The following is a 25019-nucleotide window of genomic DNA, read 5'->3' as shown; positions in this document are numbered from 1 at the left end:
GCTTTCTTTTCTCTCTCAAGAAGTTTCTGGACTGCTTCTCTTTGGTCTAACAACCACCACCAGAATTTTGGCCCAAAGCAATGTGATCAGCCCCATTTATAGAGACCTGTGTTAGGGCTGGGCTAGTAACCTGCCACAACTGACCAGAAGAAAAATCAGCTGGGAGACAAAGTCCAGGAAATAGGAAAGATTCTGAAGGCATTATTTCACCTCCCTGATATCAAAGAAGACCTGAAAACTGAAGGGGGGAAAAGAAATGGCTCTGAGCTCCAGATACCCTTGAGAGTAACACTGCAGCCAAATCTGTTATAAGACAGGCAGTACCCTCTGCTTATACTCACTCGTCCATTAGCTCAGCTGCAGTCCTGAGAGCCAACGAAAAGGATTTCCTCTAGGAGGAAAGATCCAAATGTGAATCAAAACCCTAAGATGCTAGGTGACTTGGCAGGCAACCTGTCCGTCTGTCCCTGTACCTCTCAAAGAGACAGAGGAGAGGAAGCATGGAATGCAGCAGAAAAGCAGCAGGCTGGGGCTGCCAGGCTAGCTCTTGTCCCAGTGACCTGTGAGTTTGTTCATGGCACAATGATGATTTATACCAACAAGCATGAGCACATGCACCGCTGAACTTCGTCCAAAAAAAAAAAAAAGAAAACCTGATAAAGAACGAAGGAAATGGAGAACAAAGCGACAAACGTGAAGATAAAACCTCATCAGAATCACGGAGGAAGAAGGGAGTGAAAAGCAAAGGCCACACTCTGGGTACAAAATCGGTGAGCGCACACCTCAGGAAACAGGTGAGGGGACCAAAGTTGAGGACTCGGAGATGGAAGGAATGACTCCGATGGCATCTGGACCAAAACAAGGCACCAAATAAGGGGGACAATGCTAGCTGTGAAATCTACCACAGGGTGGTTCATTTTTACAACAGGGAAGAATTTATTAGACCTGCAAGGATAGAGAGAGGCAGAAAAACAGGGAGGGAAGGAAGGAAGGAAGGAGCATTTAAGATGCCTGGAATGGTGAAAATCATGAGAAAAGGTAAGGAAGTCAGCTAGTCCGTGACTCACATGCACAAAGGGTCACAAATTTGGGCTTTTAATGTTCTCTCCAAATGAGATTTAACCTCCAGTGATAGAAATACCAAGATAGGATGGAATCAAATCCTTCATCAAAGAAACCTAACCTTCAGCACCCTGACTGGATCATATCATCTGAACACATCATAAGTAGTACTTTGGGTAAATCACGTGAGTCCCCCTATTATATCATATGCATTATATGTTGTGTGCATGTACAAACACTAATGTACTTAATGTAAACGTTAAAAAGATAAGGGAAATAACCCAAATCTGTATTTGCATTATGTACTAGTACATCATGGGCCTTGGAGCAATAAAAGTAGTCCAGGTTCTCTCTTCTGAGAGATCCTACTTTCATACATGTGTGTGAAAGAGACACAATATTAGAAACTTTTAAAGGGATGTATGGGCTTCCCTCTGGCTCAGACAGCAAATAATCCCCCTGCAATGTGGAAAACCTGGGTTCGATCCCTGGGTTGGGAAGATCCCCCAGAGAAAGTCATGGCAACCCACTGTGGTATTCTTCCCTGGAGAATCCCCGTGGGCAAGAGAAGCCTGGTAGGCTCCAGTCCATGGGGTTGCAGAGTCAGACACGACTGACTAAACACACAGCGAAGGGATGTACGGCAGATTCAGATGAAGAGAAACCAGAAGGAAAACCAAAGGGAACGGACCGACATCTAGATGCTCTGGGACCATCAAAGCGAGGCAACACAGACACAGAAGAGGGGGCTGCACACAGGGCTGCATATGCAGATGGAAATGTCAAATGCACCAACCACTTGGCTGACTCGGAGGGCGGAACACAACAACTATGGTGGAAGGAAGGACAAGGCCGTGCAGCTAGAAGCAATAACAGAGGCGCAATTTGCCAAAGAGACAGTGGGTACGGGCGGGGGATGCCACCGTGAAGACAAAAGGCATCAAAGCAGGCAGCGAGGACTACTTCTGGTAGATGGGACTGAGGGACTGTTGAAAAATGCCTGCAATGTAATAATTCTGAAATTATTTCAGCCTCTAAATTGCCATCAGTTAGATGAAGGAGGCAGAAAGTAATTTGAAAAGTTGGTACAGTCACATCACAGGGACTTAAGACTAAGTACCCCTGAGGCACTTGGAAACCTACAAACACTATTTCAGAGATTCCGAAGGACTGGGAAAGCCCCAGAAGACTGGGAGAGGTGGGGAAGGGTCAGGAAGCACCCCTCAAAAGCGATGAGCCAAGTAACTAAAACTGCTCTTCTTCCCCTCCATGCCAGGCAGATATGGAGAGGACACAATCTTTTTGCCATCACTCTGAGAGGAACAAGTTACCAGGCAACAACCAACAGGGTTTGCTGGAGACATGCCATGCCAGCCCCTCCGACCGAGTGACAAGTCAGGTGGATAAAGGGGAAATAAGAGATGTAATCTTACAGATTTCTGTTAGTTTCCTGATCCTGTCCCTGTGACATGCTCATCAACGGGCGAGGGAGATGCGAGGAGGCAGCCACACCCATCGGGTGGTTATCACTGGTGCGCTGTCAACCTGGGGACGCCTAACGAGTGACACTCCACAGGTGTCTACCTTCCCACCAGGATTATTTAATATCTCTATCGTTGAAAGCTGAGAGCGCTTCCTGTGCCCAGAGAACCAGCCTGCAATCAAATCCCAGGGTCTCCCTATCGCTGTCCTCTATCACTAATTCTCTCATTACCCAAGATGTAGCCCTGTGTTTCATCTCTGCAGACTGAAGACAAAAATCTGGGCAGGTGACCGAACGCGGAGAGATGGACGTGTACACTGCGGAGCTGCCATGCACGCAGACCCCTGCTGGGCGCACAGCCACTCAGCGTGGCTTCTTGCTTCACTTACTGGCTCATGACAGTGCACACATGCTTCAAGGAAGAAGATAAAATAATCCCTAGAGGCCTCAAACTCAGCGTGGACTCCGGGCTCCAAATCTCAGTCAGAAATCAGCTCGCAGATCTACAGCTGCAAAGATCTCCAAAAGATGAGCTTTTAGAGATCCAGTTCTGAACATCATCCTATAGACTGCCATTTCTGAAGAAACAACTGATCCCGATTCAAGATTTCCAGGAAACAAACAAAGGACCCCTCCAAGGCCCTACGAAAGTAACAATGAGATCATCACTTAATTGGGCAGGGAAAAAACGAAAGTGCAAAACTGAACTTAACGCACATTTGTTTGACCTGGATTAGAAATAAAATTCCACTCTAAGAAGAAATTTTCAAAAAGTAGATCCAAGAATGTGGCCATCCAGTTCATCCTGTGGGGAACTCAGCTGATTCGGTTTTATGACTAGGCTCCCATCCGCTTCTAAGTCTCTCACTATAAACATTTACAAATTTCATCTCAGCATTAGTACTAAACAATATTCATTAAGAATCCCACCAAAGTGCAACATGTAAGTAAATCAAACCTTTGATGCTCTATTTTGCAAATTTCATGGGCCACTAGGGATAATTAAAAGGGCAATTATATAAAGTTGGTGCAGTTTTGAGAAACAAATGACATTTTCTGCTTTAAAGCACTTGATAATTTGATATTTTGCTATTAGGGCCATCATGTGTACTTTTATAGAGAGGCAGCCAAATAAACAATAAATGTTCCTTAACAGCCTCTAATGATTGTTTTTGCCCACTGATATCCCTCACCATTCCTGTCCATAAATCATATGCCAAGAGATTAAGGTAAAGATAATGAAAAAGTATTAGAAAACCATTAAGCTAGAGGAGAAAGGAAAAATAAGGCTAAAAGCATGGCTTTTCTTCTGGGCTTTCTGCAATGACGCCCAGCGAAGTCTGAGCTTCTAAGTGTGAGAGTGGGGCTGCGTTTGTCCCAGCGTTTAACCACCGCTCAGAAGCCAGCAAAGTACATTACAGCTCATGAAAAATACAGCGAAGAGACTGCTAGTGGCAGAGGCATTTAACTTCCTTGTTAGCAGCCTCCCCCGAGTGGCACTTTTTCACCGGCAAGTTGTTTATTATGTTCGGTGCCAGGCAAAACTGATTAAATGGGGCTCTTAAGAATCAAAGCGTTATAAATTCATAGAAATACAGCAAGCAATAAATTCCATGGAATTAAAAGCTTACTAGTGCTATTAGCATTTCAGGATGTTTGAATTGTTAATACTGATGTGCAAAAATGATGTGCCTCTAAGACAAGGCAGACCGAGGCAACAGAGGCAAGCAGCTCTGAATGGTTTTTTTAATCAAAGTGACACTGGGACTTGGCAGTTGCTGGAGCCACAGGAATGGAAGAGTGGAATAATTACCCCCAAACTGTCACCTGCCCTAAAAAGTCAATCCCACCTCAGAAAAGGGAAGGCGCCAAGTAAAGGTTTACCCCCGGTGGGGAAACGAGAGTAAAAATACCATGCAAAGGATGTATGCTTTCAATGAATGGAAAGTCCACCTGAACAGTGAAGGAGGAGGAGAGCTTTATCTTGGTACCTGGTCTTAGGAGAGATGGGGCCCAGTGTGTTGTGACTGGTTGGATCTTTGTTTTCTCACAGAACAGGGAAGCCCAGATCAGAGGGTTTGGCGTATTGCTGAACTGGCCAGTAACTTTCCCCTGATTGTCACATTCCATCTTCTACTTTTACTGGGAGTTTTAAAGGTGACAAGAGGTGAAAAAAAAATCAATTATTATGCCATTAGGCAAGTAATATTCTCCCAAATTCAAGACATAAACTGGTAAGTCTATGGCATCCATCTAGTTATGGAATACTTCAGACAGAAATGCATCTGAGGATCTTTCTCGACAAATACAAACGTAGGAGAATGAGAAAGAGAAAGAAAGCAAAAAAAAAAAAAAAAACACAGATGAGTGCTTCTCAAAGACAGATTTTTTGAAAAAAAGTGCAAGGATATGGTTGACTTCTTTTTTAGGAAAAAGAAAGAATGACTGTCCACAAATAAAGTGTGATCACTTCAAAACGCAACTTAAGAAAGAATATACTCAAATCCAGAAATACCAAAATTCAGAGGGGGGTTGGGGGGAAAGCAAGCTGTCAATCTAGACAGATACCCAAAACATCAATTCATCCATTCCAGAGATGGCCAAAAAAGTACTATTTTCTAACATATCAAGAAAACTTAATTCCTTTGATAAAAGACCCACACGTGTAATAGAATCTACTGACAAATCACTGGTACACGTGATTATCTCTGGGGCTACGTTCCACATGCGGCTGCAACATTTATACTCACTGAAGCTGTCTGCTGCTTCCCCACAGAGACAGAGCCTGCTCATGGACCAAAAAATAGAAAGGAGACAAAGAGGAAAACCCATACAGAGAAAAACTCATATCCATTAATGTGCTTTCACTGGGCTTAAGCCCAAAGCCAGGCATCGTTACAGGAGCGTCGTCTTACTAGGTGTCTGCCTCATTAACACTGCAGTTCCTAATGGTTCTTTCTGCCTCTAAGACAAGGCCTACTACGTGTGGAACCTGGACAAGGGAATGAATACATCTAACACATTGTTCTTGCAGTCAAGGAAGCCTAGGAGTCTCACTGGGGAAATCATCAGTTATAAAGCACCTATTATATATTCTAGATCAGGAATCAAAAGATTCTTAAAAGACAAGTTTTCTACCCATTGGGATTTTAGAGTGACTTTAAGATAAGGAATACACCCCTAAAATAACCCCTGAACAAGGCAGTACTGTATCAGACAACATTCTATACACAGTGAATAATGGGTTTTTTTGTGTGCAATAGAGTCTCCCAATTGTGACAGTGAAGAGTAAAAACCTTGACAAATATATCACAGGGGAAAATTTATATAACAGCGAAAAATAATATGCATAATTTGCTCCTGCCTCAGCATCAGGGGTAAATGAATCACACTGTCCACATGAGCTAAGTATAAAGCCTGCATCCAACAGCTGCAAACAGAACCCAATCTGGTCCTCGACTCCAGGGGCCTCACGATACGCAAGGTGGGGATGGGGTTGGGGGATGGGGGCACAGGCAGCAATGAGAGTCCTGAGGAAGCAGGGAAGACCTAGAAGTTACCATGTCTGTGTTCCACATTGATGCCCACCACCCCTGTTTCATTCTCTCACACAGGTCTCCATGCCTTGTTCCCCTTCAAAACCAGAAACGCCCCCTACAGCCTTCATTCCCACTCATCAGCAAACCCTCCGATCTCAATAAGCTGCACTCAAGTGCTATACCAAAGAGAAGACACTGACACCGCCAGCTTCTGACAGCTCTCTGAGGTAAAGAACTCTGTCCGTTATTTAAGGGCTTACCTTGGCGCATTTTGTGCCTAGGGTTTGGCATCAATGGAGCACAGTCTTCCCAACTTTCAGGCTGATACCCTTTCAAGGGTGTCATTTCCCAGAACTGCTGAGGAAGGGCTCGTTTCTAGTTTACTTCTGAATGTGGAGCCAACTGCCTCACGGCCATGGTTTCCTTGGTTTGGCAGATGTAGTACCTGCAGAAAGGAACTTGCTCGGCTCCTCGGCCCTGCAGGGTCTCCTCCATCCTCACTAAATACAAATTAGAAGCCTATGCAGATGAAGACTAAGGGAAAGCCACACACACATGGGTACAGATTCGCCTCTCTCTGTGGTCCATAGGGTCGCACAGAGTCGGACACGACTGAAGCAACTTAGCAGGCACGCATGTATTGGAGAAGGACATGGCAACCCGCTCCAGTGTTCTTGCCTAGAGAATCCTGTGGACAGAGGAGCCTGGTGGGCTGCTGTCCATAGGGTCGCAGAGTCAGACACGACTGACGTGACTTAGCATGCGTGCATGTGGTATTTGATCCCCTCTGCTGTGGAAGGAACAGAGATGGTGAGGTGCACATCCTTCTGGACTTATGTGATCCCCCTAAGAATGGCCAGATTCAGGTCTGTGAGAAGGACAAGAGAGATTCCACTCAGGTCCAAGACTGAGCTGCGCTCAAGCTCAGATCCCAGAATTATCTGCCATGAGGTGCTGGGATGCACCAGGAGGACTAACCATCAAGTGATGCTTTGCTTTCCACTTGCCACAATCTTCCTTCATGCACATCTGCCTCTCGTCAAGTGCCTGACCCTCAAACCATCATAACAAAATCTGACTCTATTGATTTGATACATGCCCAGGCCATCTCCCTTCCTCCTGACTACCTTGGCCACAACCACAATGCTTTCCCCCCTCCTCTGATCTCCTTGCCTTTGTAAGTTTCAAGACTACTGCACTGTGTTTCCTAGCACAAAAGTTGGCTAATATTTTCCTACTGAATCCACAGCCCTTCAGTCTTCCTTGAATGCAGCCCGACACTGCTTGTATGACTGCAGTAGCTGGAAACAAAGTTTCTGATGACAGTCTCTCCTTGAAATGCAAACCCTTTGCTAGAGGGGGAACTTCTGCTTGACAACAGGGCATTAATTGTGTGGCCAAGACAATGAGCCAAAGAAAGGGATCTGGGGAAAAGACAGAAGTAAGTGACATGCAGAGTAAGAAACGTCTCTGCCAAATGAGGGCAAAGAAATAAAATGCTGCAATATTCTAAGGATGAGTGCTTACTGTGGAAGGTCTGATGCAGGTTGGTGAGGGTGGCCTCAAGATGACAAGAAGACGGTGTACTGGCCATTCTGAAGCCTGATGAGCAGAACCTGATGAAAATTAGACCTGTCTGCTCTCTCATCTTATACTGGAACGCCTTCAGCCTGGTCCTCGGACCTGTCTGCATGCAGAATTTCTTCCCGCAGAAGGCTTCATGTCAAAGTCACCTCCACTAGTCTCTCACCAATATTCCCAGGCATAGAGGAGCCCGCCTCAGAAGTCCTTTGAGTCTAGTATTTCACATCAAAAAGGGTTCCCACATGAGCTTCTGTACCATCCCTAACAGTGTGTTAACTCCCCAAAACCTGCCCAGGAATTTTATTCATCTTGGTGTCTCCAGGCCGAGAGAATCAGGAATAGAGGAGGAGCTTGGTATTGATCAGTTTCAACCAAACTGCCAAAAGCAAATCAACCTGCAATATCCCCAACCCCCATCCCCACCCCACCCAACCCCCATCCCCATCCCCACAGAAGCACTGGAACCACAAGAAGGCTAGAGAACAAATGGCTAAGGGTTAGGGTTAGGGGGAGCCTAGATACCCGGAGAGACATTCCCTGCTGCCCTGGGAGCTAAGAGGTTGCAAGGATGGAGCTACAGCGGGGTACTTACCTCCCAGGAAGGGGAGTCCCATTAATAAATGGGGTCAATTCAGAAGAAAGCGGAGGGGAGACATGAGAAATATAAAGATGAGGCTTTAGGGCTTAGATTGAGCCTCAAAAGGTCTATTCAGTTATGTTGTCAAATACAGTCTCCTTTTGCTTAAGTCTGTATGGATAGGCAGCATCTTAGCAACACGCAACTTAAAAAAAAAAAACAAACAAACTTTTCCATAAGATACTTAGATAGTAGAAGTCGATAACACAAACAAGTGTTATACATGTGACAAGCCGCGCAGAGCTGGGAATCCAGAGTGAGGACATGGTTGATTTGGGCTGAATCAACAGTTTCTTATCGCTAGGTTTTGAAATCAATCAGCAATCACACCTGATTTTCACATTTACTAAAAGCAAAGATTTAAAAAAATATCATCAAAACCCAGTATCTAATCGTTTCTCGCAAGGCTTGCTACCCTTTAGGTAATAACACTTTGGCATCCCGGAACAACTATGTTCAAAAGGGTACTCACCTCATATATGTATAATCAAATAGCACAAACAGGGTAAATAGGGACTATAAATTCCATCTGTGCCAACCACCAATTTCCCTTCCCAAAGGCAATCACTGTTACCAATATCTTGTCTCTCTCTTCCAAAAATATCCTATATAGACACAATAGTAGCATTCTGTGTGTGTATCTTTTTTCTGCCTCTACCCAAAGACTAGCATATTTACCCTGAAGTCACTTAAGATATCTTGGAGATATTTCCACATCAGCACATACCAGTCTGCATCCTTTTTGGCTAGCCACAGAGCACAGGCCTCGTGTATTTCCCACCCTTACCCCATGGATAGACCATAGACTTTATCTCCTGTCCAACACTGAGGGAATTCCGCTGCTTTTGCTCTCACACAATGCTGCGAGTTATCTGCCTGTACACAGGCCTTTAATCAGCTGGGTGAATATAAATCCCAAGAAGCAACAGCTGATTTTTACTACTACATTTGTAAACTTAAGAGTCTGCAACCCTGCCAGTTGGAAAAATAAATTCCCATCACCTTTCACACACCCTCTACCGACACGTTCCTTTTCCTGGCATCCATCTGATACGATCAGACGCTCAGATGCCCCCGAGGGACACTGGAAACAAAAAGAAGAGCACAATTCTGGAATACCACCTACGAGTCTCTACAGAATATCCCACAGTAGCTGGTAAAACATTTCACCAACCAGTTTTTTAAAAATAAATATATTTTATAGACCTGTTAGAAAACCCTATTGGCCTACCTCGATGGTGTGTGTGAGGGCTCTGAGCCCACTCGACACCCCTGGAGTTTCATGTGATGTGATCATAAGCCCAGGTCCCTGGAAGTAGGACGAGTGGTCCCCCATCCTCTCACACTTATTCTTTCTGCATTTTCCCCTTGTCTTTTCCCACCTTTAACATAGCTTGGAGCATTCTTTCAGCCTGTTTTCCTCCAGTCTAATTATTCTTTAATTTTAAATAATATAATAACTTTGACATTTTCATTTCTAGTTAAACCTTGCTAATTTGCACAAATTATGGGTAGACACAGCACAAATTAGCAAGCCTGAAAAATCAGCAAACACACACAAAAAAGCCAATAATTAGAGAGAAATCAAATAGGTGCATTATGAAATACACATTTATTTTTAAAAGCAAATTCCTCAGACTTGTGAGGAAATATGGAGCAGTGATACTTGGCTGCTTTCTAATACTCTCTCTTTTCTAAGCTATAGGGTTACTTTTTTCTCCCCACATGGTCTCCAGCAGTGATATTTTCTGAACGAAATATCAGAGCACATGGTAAGCCTAAATGTTTCTGAGTAACTACTGTATGATTCCAAAGACAGTCCATGGGTTCAGTTTTGCTCCTGCAAGAATTTCAGGACTCTCTGGTTACAGGAGAGAAAAAACACATTATCTTAGTCCACTGAGGTAGGTTATTCTATAGAATAACATAGACCTGGTGGCTTATAAACAACAGAAATTTCTCAGTTTTGGAGCCTGGGAAATTCAAGATCAAGGTGTCAGCAGAACTGGTGCCTGGTGAAGATGTACTTTCTGGTTCAGAAAGGATCTTCTATGTCTTCACATGGTAGGAAAGGGTGACTGATCTGTCTGATAACCTCTTTTAAAGGGCACTAATCTCATTCAAGAGGGCTCCACCCCCCCCATGACACATTCACTCCTCCCAAAGTTACCACCTCCAAACACTATGACATCAGGTGAAAGGATTGAATATATGAATTTGAGTAAAACACAAACATTCAGTCTAAAACATAAATGAAAGTGGTTCCAACCTGAACAACCAAAGATGTTTCCAACCCAAACCCGACACTGCTCTAGTTTATATGCTTACTGCCTCCCTCTGTAAGGCCATACAAGTGGGGCTGCCGCCTATGGCCTACAGTGCTCTGCTCTCAGGGTCTTAATTTGCGTCTGGCACACAGCAACACACATCTTACGTGTACATGCCCATCAGGAGCACAGAATCTTTTCCTCGTCTCCTTGCGCGTGGACTGGCAGTGCTTTGACAGAAGCAAAGGAGTGGCTAGTGCTATGCCAGGTGTGGGCCTAGACCTTGAGAAACCTGGCAGCGTCCTATTTCATGCTAAGTCTATCCTGATAGCGCGGTCAACCTGAGAGCCAAGTCAAGACCAGGGCCAAGTGTCAAGTGCAGACATGAAACCCATGCTGAACGTTCCGGTCAAAGCTAAGCTCCCAGGTGAACGCACTCCTGAGTCAGCACCACACAGAGCGGAGAAAAACCACCCCTGCTAAGCCCTGCAGAGGAGAAGGAAATCAATCCTGAATACTCATGGGAAGGACTGATACTGAACTTGAAGCTCCAATACTCTGGCCACCTGATGTGACTCAGTAGAAAAGACCCTGATGCTGGGAAGGACTGAAGGCAGGAGAAGGGGACGACAGAAAACAAGAAGGGTGGATGGCAACACTGACTCAGTGGACACGAGTTTGAGCAAGCTCCAGGAGATGAAGGACAGAAAGCCTGTGTGCTGCAGTCCATGGGGTTGCAAAGAGCTGGACACGACCGAGCGACTGAACGATGACAACAACAAGCCCTGCCCAAACAGAAGTATCCTGCTTAAGCCAGTTTCAGGTGAGTCTGTGATGCATCCATAAATAAGTGAGGCAGAAATGCTCATTATTTGTTAAGAATCAGTAACTGCACACCTCCTTGTTTTCTGTATCTACTGTCCGCTGCCCCTAGGCATTCTTAACACGTCACAGAGTGATCTTCCCAAAACACAAATGTGACCATGTTCGCCATCCCTCTAATCCTGCCCCACCCCGTCTCCCATGCCCCACACCACAAACACAAGCAAACAGAATTGCTTTTAAAAGCTCAGATCCATGGATATTCTGCCTGTGACCTGCATCCTTGGCTGCATACTCAGGCTACACCTTCCCCACACGGCCAAAACCTTCCACGTACCGCAGTCCACCTCGACACACGGGGCGTGATGTTTCTTTTCTTTGGCTCCCCATAACCTCCACCCTTTTGCTCTTTCTCCAGATCTCATTTTAACCATTATTTCTCCTGGAAGCCCTCTCTGAACTTCCTGACAAGGGCAAGTCCCTCAAATGTAGACTCTCAAAGCATCACGTACCTCCATTTCTTAGTCCTCATCAGAATAGCTTTTATCAGCTCCCATTCGTCTGCATGAGGCTGCAACTGTGTTGTTTTTGGCTCCCTCCTATAAACTCAGCAAAAAACACTGTGCTGGCACATAGGAGAAACTCAAATACGTGTTGGAAGAGTGAATAAATGAATAGCATGGTTACCTGGACTGCCTACTTCACATCCTGGCCACACCACATTGTACGGTTGTGACCGTGGGCATGCCAGATTGATGGCTGGCCACCTCTCTATGCCCATCTTCCTTCATCTGGTGAAAACAGTGGCATTTACCTAGAAGCCAGGTTTTTCTGAAGTTTAAATGAAATTACATGTAACAACACTTAGCCCAGCACCTGACATGTAGCAAATATTCAATAATTAGCTATGACTATTACATCATTTACTATTATTCCCGTTTCTCACTATAAGGAAAAGTCCTAAATTTCAAAGTAACAGGAGAGTTTCTCTCTGACCTTCTACCACCTTTGATCCCTTTAAGAGTACAGAAGCCCTGTACATTATCCTAAGCTAAGCTATAATGGGCCACAAAATCTCATTGCCAAGCTGGCCTCCAACAGAAAACACTCAGACTGCCTCCATCATGGTTCTTACAAAAGCTCTTCTCACGAAGGCAATTAAATAAAGCTGATTAAACAAACTGCCAACAAATAAATTAACAGTTACATAGCTCTTCTTTCTTAAATGTCTTACAGGCATTTAACGAGGATCACTGTTACTCTTGATAGATACATAAACTGATATTATTCTTCTAAGAAAACAACTGGAAACAGATATAACATTCTCAATATATATCAATGTCTGTCAATCTACCTAAATTTTAAATATGAATACTTTTCAATCTAGCATTTCCCATCTGGTACTTTGCTTTGTGCCGGTGCTTCTCAGCTGGGGTGGTTTTGCGTCAGAGGGGACACACGGGCATGCCCAGGAACGCTTTTGGTTGTCGCATGTGGGGGGTAGTAAGGGCATACAAACAGGGACAGATGTGCTGCTGACATCTAGTGAGTGGAGGCCAGGAAGGCAGATAACCATCCCACAATGGATAACAAAGTCTCCCACAACAAAGAATGATCCAGACCAAAACGTCCACCATTCTCTAGTTGGGAAACCCTATACTAAGAAAATAATCAGATGGGCTTGCAAAAATGAATATACAAGCTTGATCACCAGGACTACTGTGTACAACTCTATACATTCAACAAAGTAGGACAGGTTAAATAAACTATGATTTATTGACACACAGCTATAAGGTGATAATGCTGCCATTTGTCAATTTCTACAGAAAGATATTGATAACATATTTTTATATTTTAAAAAGGTAGGGAAAATGTAGCATTATTTTATTTAAACTATCATGTGCCTGCCCCCAACTGCCGAGAGGAGTATAATTTGTGAGCCATAAAAGTAATTTAAACATTTCTAGTAGGTGCCTTTCATAAGTAAAATGGAGCAAATTAATTTTAATAGTGTATTTTATTTAATCCAATATATCTAAATACTATCATTTCAACATGTAAGAAATATCTAAACTTAAAGAGATATTTTACAGTCTCATTTTTCAACATCTAGTGTGGCTATGACACTTTCAGCATGTGTCAGTTCAGACCAGCTACATTTCACTGCTCCAGACCTGCTGGTGGGAACTGGTTACCATACTGGACAGCCCAGGCGTGTTCAGTAACAAACAGGGAAAGAGCAAGATGTTTAGAAGGACTGTCTCCAAAGTGGTCCAGGCCCTGATCCTGGGGTGGGGGCTGGGGGTGAATATGAAGCAATGTTTACTTTCTCACTTTGGTTTTTATTACTCTTTGTTTTTATGAGAAGTACCATGCACAAGTGCAGAAACATCAAACTATACGAAGTTTGAAGGAACAGAGAGAACCGCTCGTCAGGTGTCAGGAACACAAGGCAGCCCTTGGGGTAACCTCCCACATCCGTGCTAAAAATGACAGATTCTGGAGTTTTCAGGAAAAGGGCTTGCCATTATCTCCCCTGTGTGCACATCTATACACACACACACACACACACGGGCACGCATGCATGCCCTCGCAGGGTCAAGGTCATTCCAGCCAAGTGTATTCCAAACAGCCAACCCTCCACTCCCACATCTAAGTAGCTGGAAAGTTCACTTTCTCCCAGATGGACAGGAATGCACTGCACACCCGCGTCCTGCACACCCTCTGCCCCCTCTCCCTTCCCTCTTTCTCACTGGTCACAGACACAGAGAACACTCACGGCAGTGTCTACAGAGGTTCCTCAGGGTGAAGTGCTGGGGACGCGAGCCTAAGGCTCCTTTAATGCAGTCTCCATATTTAAGGTCTACAACAGAATCACTCCTGAGACAACGAATCTCAGCACAGCCCTGGGACATCTTTTCACACTATTTGGCCACACAGTTTAGGTTACTGAAAAGCTCGTGGGTCCCAGATCTCTCCATGTGAGCTCAGGACCATCTGGGTGTCTATGGCCTGGACTGAAAACTGTGACACTTAGATGGAAGGTGCAGTGTAGCTAAGAGGCTGCTTCCAAACCCACAAAAATCAGGTGGGTGGATCCCTCCGAATGGCCCCATTCCTCACCTGTGGATCCAAGTGAGAGATGAGAAGGAGAGGAAGATGATTTTTATACTGCTATCCTGAAATACTCAGAAACCATTTCTTTCTAAGATTTTTCTTTTCTCTTCTCTTTGGGACCAAGAGAAGGTATTAGGAAGCCTATTGCACTTCTCTTTCCACTAGGCTCCATGATAAAAACAGACATCTAAAAATGTTCTCATTATTTTAAAAAGTAATCTAGAGAAAAACTATTGACACCCTAAACAACCTACTACTACATTCCATGCGCTATGCTCACAGTAAAACGAGCTGACATTACAGAACACTTGCTATATACCAAGCATTGCTCTAAAAACTTGTAACTCGCAGTAACTCAGTTTATCTTCCAACTACCTCAACAAGGGAGGTACTAGTTTAGTCCCTATTTTTTAGATAAGGAAGGGGTAAAAAAGGCTTGGAAAGATCTGGTATTTCTCAACATCACAAAGCTGAAAAGTTGCAGGACAGGGCCTAAGTGCAGAACTCTAAAAAGGAACACTTAACTCGATGGTCCTTTCTGTGTTCTTCACAGCACACCTAAGAGATGGTCCTTTCACTGTCCCCTGTGGGGACCTATGACCGAGCAAGTCAGAAACAGGCCCTAGAATTGACACATCTTAAGTCAGACACAGCCTCTCCCAAACAGCACTTCTTGGGGGTGAGAGTGGGGGGACATACTGGTCTGAGACAAAGAGCTACCCCTTCCTCACTTCAGCATCAGAAATGTTTATTTTTTCCATTTAAAACTGGTCATGTTTTGAACAGATGATGACAGTAAGCCAGCAAGCACCCAGACAGGAGCACAGGTTCCAAGGGCATTCTGGGCAGTGGGGAAAGCCAGAGGGGGCCCAGGGTGGTCCTGGCCTGGGGCCTGCCTGTCCTCCAGAGGCCCTGAGAGCAGGAAGTCTTGAGGAGGAAGAGTGTATGTATGTGTGTGCGTGTGCATTTATTTTTAATCTGTAGATTCAGGGTTGAGAATGAGCTTGTCGGGCTTACAGACTAACAGAGCAAACAGCCGGGGCACGGGGTGTAACTGCCAGTGCCCCACTCCCTTCTGTAGCTCAACTGTCAGCAACATTCCTACTAAAGGGCTGGAAATGGGAGGGGCTCCCTGAATCTTACTGTCCCCAGAATCTTACTGTTTAGCTGGACATAGCCATGCTTCTCTGGAAGCTTCTGGAACCAAACACCTGGAAGGTACTAGCTCACTGAGTAAAGGGATTAAAAGAAATGGACAGAAGCTTCACGGGCCGGGGAACACAGGCCCTACTATCTGAGGTGTGATAAGGGGGCTGGAAACAGGACCTGGCTGAACACTGGTTTTGGGTTTTAATTTGAGACGCTGATGATAACAGCATTAGCAGAAGCAGTAAGATGAGCAGCAGCTAGTTGCTCTTACTGTGCTAAGCCCTTTATACAGACCTGTCAATGTGTGCTCACCATTAATCAGTGAGGTATATCCACCTCATTCACAGAAGTTCCCTCTTTCGGTTTACCAAATATTCCTGCTGCCCCTAGTACCGCCAGGAGTAAGTAAGCACTCAATAATTATTTACGGAGTAAAGGAATACACTCAAAGTATCCAAGTTTTTGGAAAGTTTGTGAGCCCCAGATCTCTCCAAGGGGTTTCCGGAGCATCAGAATGCCAACGGTCTGGCCTTAACAGTAGTTTACACTCAGATCTAAGCTACAACACAGCACTCGGTGAACTTACTCTGTACATTCTGGCATGAGAACCAATGGTCAAGTGACATTCCAGTGACAGGATCCCTTCTCTAGCTGCCCAGCACCTTGGATCCCCCATCCCCACTCCTACAAACCCTGACTGCTTCCCAAGCTATGAAAATTTAAAAGAAGAAATATAAAGGGTCTCAAGAAACAAAACTTCTAGACTTCATTTGCAACAACAGACTTGAACAAGAGAAAAAATGAGGTATACTTTTTTTTCTTCTACAATTTAAATGACAATAACAAAAAATACTAAAACGCAGTGTTGGCAAAATTGCAGCGAAATAAACATTCTCATTCAGAATCAGCAGAACAAATTGGTGCATCTTGAAATGTACAATGACAGCATGTATAGAAAATCTGTAACAATTCCAAAACTTCTCTTATAGGAACTTATAGAATATATCTAAAGACATTTCCCCCTGTAGACTATATCTAAAGAAATGGAAACTGATTAACATTTGTGCACATATATGCCCCCTGTAACATATTATAGAAAAATTGGAAACAACTCTCACACTCAACACTGAAGAAGAATTAAATTTTGTTATATACAAAAAAAAATGATTAATATGCAGTCATTTAAGATGTCTTCATGACATGGGAGAATGTTTACCATGTAACGCTAAACTCAAAAAAATACCCAATTCTATATACTGTATGACTGCAGTTATGTTAAATATACGTACACCAAATGAAAAAAGAAACGATATGTTATTCCCAGAGTCAGGATTCTAGATTACTTTTACTTTTCTATTTGGTTAACTTTTCTACAATTCCCTAGAGTGAGTTGGTTTTTATACTTGTAATCAGAAAAAAGAAAAAAAAACTGAAGCTCATAAGAATTGTCTATTCTATGTTCTATTACCACTAACATTCTGAGAATTAAACTAATGAAGTGATATGACCCTTCCAGATGACAATTCTACATCGGTCTTTATGTATTTTTATCCTACTTAAGAAAATAAAGAGAGGATGTCAATCCCATTCCGGAACTAGGGGGAACAAGATTTCAGAGCTAAGCAGTTCCAATCAGTTACACAGTGTGAAGTTCAAAACCAATGAGCAACACATCTTACTGTTCTTTTTTGTGTCTCAGCCTTTGGAAAAACACATGTCACATGGGAGTGGCTCACTGGGATGAACCAGTCAGATAGAGACACAGTAGACATCTAGATTCTCGCTATGTACAATACTCAACTACTTAAAAATTCCCCACTAGTTGTCAACTGGCAGAAACATTTTAACATTATACACACACTCATTAAATATCCTTGTATAAAAATAAAGGACACAGAGAGGGAGAGAGAGGAAGGGGCGAGAAGGAATAAAGAGGAAGAGGAGAAAGGAGGCAGAAGGAAGAAGGATGGGGAGGAAGGGGAAGGAGAGGCGGAAGCAGGAGAAGACCTAGAAGCTTGAGCAGGAGGGGAGGAGAGAACGAAAAGTGGGCATTTTCTGAAATGAACATATTTAGATGATCCTTTTCATATTTCATGTTTTTAAACATCTGTAAAGGGTATTAATTTCCCTTACCATAGCTGGCAAAAGGAAAGTGCATTGGAAATGAAATATAAGGAAGGGCCATCCACATAATAAAAATTACATTTTGGTTTTCATCAAGTCTATTTTTTTTAACAGTGAACTTTCTAACAATGAAATGTTAATATTTCCACTTGTTTTTTGTATTATATCATAAAAGGGAGGAAGAGGTATATTAAAAGAGACAAGGACTCTCAACATAGTCAGCTACAACTACACGGTTGATGGGGGAACATCGTTTTCCTTCTCTGAGTCTTAGTTTCATCTCCAATAACTTATAAAGACTGGACTGGAGAAGGCTAACGTTTCTTGGTTCTCTCTGAAGCTACGAATCTGAAGACTAGACATGGGAATGGCCACAAAGGACAGAGATACACAGCTCAATTTCAAATACACAGTCAGCCTCCCAGGAACTCAATAAATATGTGTTGCCTAAACAATTAACGACAATACTGCTAAGGTCTGGCATGCAAGAAAACTTAAAACTTTTATACTTTAAAAGCTGTCAAGACATTTGAGTTTTCCTGGGTAACCTGGACCAAAACTCAACTGAAACAAATTTTGGAGATACAAATCCAGACCAAGTAAATTCATGGCTGTTTTGGGAAAAGAGAAGGAATGATGTTTGGGATAACACAACAAGGAGAGGATGAATGGCTGCCCCTGGAAAGAATGTAAAGTTCCCTGCTCCCATGCTGCAAACCAAGTTGCTAAAGTGAAAAAATATCAAGAGATGATTCAGATCAGAAAAGAAAAATGCCCAGAAATGTTGAAATCAAAGCTAATGCAAAATGTACCTCATTATGGAAAACACATGTAGTTGAGGCTAGGTGTTGATTTCATGTGCCTCAGATTACTGTTAATATTACTTAAAAGTGGAGAGAGAAACTGAGTGATAATCTGCAACTCCAATATCTTATTTATAAGACTAATTCAAGATACTGAGCTATCTTGAGACATCCTACACAGGCATACTAGCCATCATTAATAACTGGAGGGAATCAGAAGACCCATCATTGCAGGAACAGATAAAACAGTGGAAGTCACCAAGGTACCCTAAAAATAAGACTGAGATATAACGGTGATATATATCTATTCCAGGATGTATCTGCTCTGGGAGTTGGTGATGGACAGGGAAGCCTGGAGTGCTGCAGTCCATGGGGTCACAAAGAGTTAGACATGACTGAGCGACTAAACTGGTAACAGTGATAACTTGGGAAAATACGATACTTTAAGGGTAAGAGCAGGAAACAAAACAGTATATCCAGTACAAGTACAGAAACAAATCTGTAAAGACAGAACGCTGCAGGCTGAAGATAAACGCTGAACGATTTAGATGAGGTCACCAAAGAAATCTTTCTTCCTATATTTTCATGTTCTTCTAATTTCTTTTAATGCCATTTTATAATGAAAACAAATTGAGAAGTACATTCATCATCTTCCACAAAGAGGGGCTATTCTTACCTCACTCAATACCACCTTAATGGTAGTTAGTATCTAAACAGAGAAAATATATGTTTTTCATTATTTTACCTATAATTTCCTAGATGCTCGAAGATTTGGGATCAGCCTAGACATCTCGAAAATGTTCAACTGTTTCTGAATTTTTGAACGAGCCAGAATCTTTGATGCTCTTAGTTAATTTGAAAGACAGATGAACTCATCAAGACTCCCTATATTAGTATAAGGTGAAGGTAACAGACTCACGTGCATCCCCTAGAACTTTACTAATCTAGAGACCAGGTTAACCACACCAAGCTCTGAGGTGCTTTGGATGACTAAAGACTACATCATAAGTTCAAGATTTAAGTTTACACCTCCTTTTACCCTTGCCTTTTATGCATATTTAATATCCAAACCACTGGATTAGAGATCTGATAGGGTTCCTCACTCTCCACCATTCCCCCAGGAGATGCTGGGTCACCCCAGTTTATCTTTAGCAAGAATCTTGTTAGACCAGTTGACCCAGAATTCCCCCTTATTCCTGATGTTTTCTTTCCAGAAACTTTTCAGCTACCGACCCTCTGCCACCTCCTAACTCTTTGGCTATAAATTCTCACTTGCCCATGCTGTATATAGAGGTGAGCTCAATGTCTTCCTCCTGTAAAATCTCACTGCAGTATTCCCTACACCTACTGCGATGGTCCTGAAAGAAGTCCACCTTACCATCTTTAACAAGTGAAATTAAAGAACTGTCTCCTTTCATACCATCAACCCTCACCCCACAGGCTTCCCTGTTTCTCTTAATGGCATCCCCATCCTTTCAGAAGTTGCTTAAACCGAGAGTCCTCAGTCTTCTGACTTCTTTCTTAATTACTACAAACAATCCATCAGTTGATACTACCCGATCACTTCAGACAAAAACCTTAGGAGTCATCCACTATGTAACGGTTTTCAAACTTCACATCTATTTTACCAGGACTTCCTTGGATTCTTCCGAGATAACTTCAAAATTTAAATATCAAACCACATGTGTTAAGATTTCACAAAGTCCCACCACTTCCTACTGCCATCCTCATCCTGGCCATCAGATCTCACTGAGACTATTACAGTGGATTCCTAACACATCTCCCTGCCACTCACCCCACCCACCCACCATTTACTTTCAAAACAACTTCCAGAGTGATCCATTTAAAATGTGACTCAAATCCTGTCTCATCTCAAAGTCCATTCACAGCTGTCTACTTCACTAAGAGACCAAGAGTCCGCTGAGCCTTAGCGCCCTGCTGTGTCTGGCCATGTCATTCCTGGCCTTGCCCGCTACTGCTCGTTCCCTTGGAGGACTTCACTTTTGCCACAGTGGCCAACTGACTCTTTTTTCAGAACACGCCTTCTTGGCTCATGCCTGTGCTTCAGTTAGACTTATCCTGGCTATTCACAATGGCAACTCCTTCCCTCCGGCAATCTGACCTCCCTTACAGCCTGTATTTTCTTCACCACACCTATCACCTCATATTTACTTATTATGTTTCCCTACCTGTCCACACCCCCTAGAGCCACAAGCAGGGGCCTTGTCGCTCTCACTGCTCTACTCGCCACTGGCTTGAGCAAAACTGCCCAGTGGAAATACAATGCCTGTCACATATGTAACTGTAACCACACGGGCAAAGTAAGAAGAAACCTTGAAATTAATTTTAATATTTTACTTAATTCAATATATACAAACGATGCTCATTTTCATGTAGAATCAAAAAAGAAGAATTATTCACATTGTTCACATTCTTTTTTCCATACAAATTCTTCGAAAGGCTTTGTGGATTTTAAGTTTATAGCACATAAGCTTGGGCTAACCACATGCCAAGGGCTCAACAGCTACATGTGGCCAGTGGTTTCAATATTGGACAGTGCAGATCTAGTCTATTGCATTCTTCTCCACTCTTTGTATACTTATCCTATTTATCATTTAAATTTTTGGGCACAGTCCAGTGAACTGATTACCTAACTCACAAATGGGTCCCAATATGCTCTTTGAAAATCACTGCTCTAAATAAACTTTAAAGAATGTCACCTGTAATGAATGGTTTAGGACACTTCCTTTGGTCTCCAGGGGCTGCTCACAATCCTTTGAAAGAGATACTGACTTCCAGAAAAAAAGAGGCCTGAAGGAAAAAGTGAGGAAGTAAAGATCCATGCCAACCTATAAACTGAAATCATCACAGTCTATCCAATGATGCAAGATTTTAATTAAAAAAATATTTTTAAATAATTCACTCCACTGTCAGATAATTAACAAAACATCTAATTACCTTTAATTATACACCATATACCTGCTAATATACAAGATTCAAGGGAAAATCTGCACGATCTTCACACTTCAGAAAGAGTGTACCTAAACAGAGCATGAAGACTTCAGCCTTTTCATTCTTCTCTCCCCTCACTCTCACCGCATGCAAAGGCCACAGAAGTAGCAGGTCAGATCGAGGACAGAGCAGCGCAAACTGAAATGAGTAATTTCCTTGCCACTCATGAAAAGGCCTACTCACCAACAGACTTCTTAAAAGATACCATCAAATTTCAAATCCAAACTCGGCCCTGGGCAGAGGGTGTCAACTTTTAAAACAGACTCAAGGATTCTACCACTGGTAAACCGTTTACTCCTCTAGGGTCCTAGCTGTGACTAGATACAGAGTATGCAGTCAAGGTTATCACACATGTGCTACCCTAAACAGAGCTTTGTTTTCGTACATTTTGGGGCTTCAGATTTTCTCTGAGATTTTTGAATTGCCAAAGAAAGGTTAACACCTCCTACATCTCTGTTAAGTTGTTACGTTTTCAACTAAGCTGAAAACTTCTTCCGAAGATGCTCAAGGTGGACAGTTTGGATATTTGTGCCCTTGGCAGATGAAAGAGCCAAAACATCTTTTAAAAAAAGATGACTAAAACCATGTGTTATTTATTTTTTTTGCTGTGCAAAATATGGCTACTTGATAACTGTTGCAAATACTGTCTTTACTACAAAACACGCCTTCATGTACGTTTCAACAAGTGACTTCTGCTTGAAAACGAACTCTATTGAGCATATTTCTCTGGAAATCAATATTTAAAATTTTTTTCTTTGAAAGGAACATTCAAGAGAGACAGCTCTTGTTTACAGAGTTACTTAGTTTAGCATTATGGTTAACAATGTTTAAAAACAGCTAACTTAAAATGCAAACATTTAAATTCTGAAGTTTAACTGTTGGGAGGCCAAGTCTATTTCTATGGAAATACAAACAACATGAAAAGAGTAATTTTCTCCCAATTCCATCCCTTGAGAGAATATTTCAGGGCACCATTTTGTTGGATTTAGGAGCAAGAACTCATATAACTCTGAGATTGTAAGAAAGTTAAAAAATTTAAAGCTTTGGATGAACTTTGAAAACATTATGCTATGGGAAAGGAGTCAGTCGCAAAAGACCACATATTGTATGATTCCATTTACATAAAATGTCCAGAAGAGGCAAAACTCTACTGATGGTATGTGTATTTGTTGTTGCCAGCGGTTGGGTTGAGGGTAGTAACTGCTAATGTGTATGGGGGTCTCTTTCCAGGGTGATGAAATTGTTCCAAAACTAGTTGTGATGATGGGTACAAACTCTGAACATACTAAAAACCATTGAACAGTTCATTTCAAATGTGTATGAATTATATCTCAATAAAGCTATTAACAAAAAATAAACAGGCCTGATAACATGTACCACAATACTGGCATGAAACACACAAGAAAATCAAATTAGTCTAGCATAGCTTTCAGATCATGGTAAAATACATAAAGCTCCGACACTCTGATCTCCCTGTTAGAGAACACTTTCACATAACCACCAATATCTGCCCTTCTGAACACTTGTCATCATCATCACGCATAATGTCTGTCCTCCCCTTTGCTACAGAAACTCTAGGAGGCCAGAGATGGCATCCTTCTCACGTAGTGCTATGATCCTAGCATCTGCACACAGTCATCAATAAATACCAGCAGCAATAATTGATGTATAGCATATGTAGTATATACATCTATATTATGTTATGATGGAATGAATGAAGGAATGCAATATTGGGTTGGGGCAATTCAGCCAATCAAGTTTCTGGAGTGCTAAATGTCCCCTTAAATCTGTTCTCCAATTCTCCCAAGCTCCTGGCTACCCAGCTAGAGGCATTCCCCAACAGCCAATGAAGCTTCTTATGATATGATCACAGTCTAATCAATTAAATGTCAATGGATGTGACGTGTGCAATTTTTAAATCATTTGCTTCAAAGAAAATTGCTTGCCGTGGACTTCGCTGTATTTCAACCATATAGATAAGGACAAAGGCTCAAGGGAGGGAAGCACAGAAGAGAAAGAACCCATCCAGTCAAGCTAGACTGGCCAGATTATTAGATGAGACAGGGAAGTAAACTTCTATTTGATTTAAGCCATTGTATGCAAGAGTCTTTATATCAGGCTAGTCTTTACCCTGAGTGTTACAACCCAGGCATGGGTAGGCTGAGGGTGAAGGGGAGGTAAAATGGAGTTCACTGCCTATCTAAACTGACTATAGTCATTTCAGCCAGTGTGGTCAGCTGGTAGCTCAATGAAAACACTTTTCCAGTGCCTTTTATAACAACTTCCTGAACAGGCAAATAAGTCTAATGCTGAATGCTATAAAGAGGTCATTTTGAATGAATTTAACTCAGAATATTGTCATTATGTAAACTTTTAAATCACATTAAATATATACTTTCAGAAGAACCAATGAATATATTTTAAATGGCTGGGTAGCTATTTTCAACTTTATTTGTAACCAATAAATAATCTGTAACATGTAAGATACAATGAGTGAGGTATATAAAGATACCTTATAACTCTTTGATCTAACAAAAAATAGCTCATATTGGGGGTAGAAGAAAAATTGAAATGATTACATGTTCTTTTATAATTTTTTTTTAAACTTTCTCATCAACAAGTTGACTGTAAAACTGAACCAACACAAAATATGAAGCTTTAAGATGACCAATGTTTAAAAACAACCATTTAACTGTCACCTATACAGGCTTTGTAATTATCATCAATCACTCCCAGTGCTAATCAGAACTGAATCAAAAACAATGAATTTCACAAATTGGATTTTAAGTTTTAGCAAAAATCTACACGGGTGAATTGTGAATGTTTGGGGGAAGTAGGGAAAAAAATGACATAGATACCTATATTAAACCACCAAACTAAGGTGGCCACGACCGAAGGACAACAATGTAATTGTGACGACAGCAAGTTGTCTTTTTAGCGCCAGTCTTGACATTTTACATGACCTCGGATACGTTACTAATTCAATGTGATCAGTTTCCCAGCTTGTAAAGTGGGGATTATAATAATTACCAGCTACCTTTTAGGAATGCCAGCAACTAGATCCAGTTTGTAAAGGGCTCAAATCTACTTGGAAGAAACTGTTGATCACTACCAAGTCGGATGACAGTTATTCATGCCCCTTCAGACTCTGAATCTCACTGTGAAAAGAGGCTTCCTTTGGTTTTCAGAATTTGCCTGGCCGCTTTCCCACATATAACCAGTTGTTTCCAGAGTATCAGTGTAGGCACATGTATTTATGCTGACTGTTAATGATTCCCAGATTCCAAAGTTGAGCATGGCAGTGACCAAGGAACTCCTGGCATCTGAAATCTGCATCCTCTGTGTGATGCAGAAGATGGTGCTGGTTTCGTGATCATCACATCACTGAAGAGCGTGGTCTCTCTGTTTAAGGTTCATTCA

The 25019-nt window shown here is 42.3% G+C and overlaps 1 protein-coding gene across 33 annotated transcripts in view; it reads right to left on the bottom strand.

Moving 5' to 3' along the window:
- The window catches only part of FOXP1 (forkhead box P1), a 624022-nt gene that overhangs the window by 312844 nt on the left and 286159 nt on the right, over nt 1-25019 (bottom strand). For 6 of the 33 annotated variants that reach the window (XM_060402196.1, XM_060402207.1, XM_060402203.1 and 3 more), the window contains one exon: nt 21308-21398. The exons of 24 other annotated variants lie outside the window; for them this stretch is intronic. The gene's annotated coding sequence lies outside the window, so the exon portion shown is untranslated. 3 more of the 33 variants (XM_060402197.1, XM_060402209.1, XM_060402201.1) reach the window with 2 other exon arrangements.

The sequence above is a fragment of the Ovis aries genome, chromosome 19 (genome assembly GCF_016772045.2).
Source record: "Ovis aries strain OAR_USU_Benz2616 breed Rambouillet chromosome 19, ARS-UI_Ramb_v3.0, whole genome shotgun sequence".
In the NCBI taxonomy this organism is placed as follows: Eukaryota; Metazoa; Chordata; class Mammalia; order Artiodactyla; family Bovidae; genus Ovis; species Ovis aries.
Note: the sequence above shows the minus strand (reverse complement) of the source record. Positions and strands in the feature narration are given on the sequence as shown.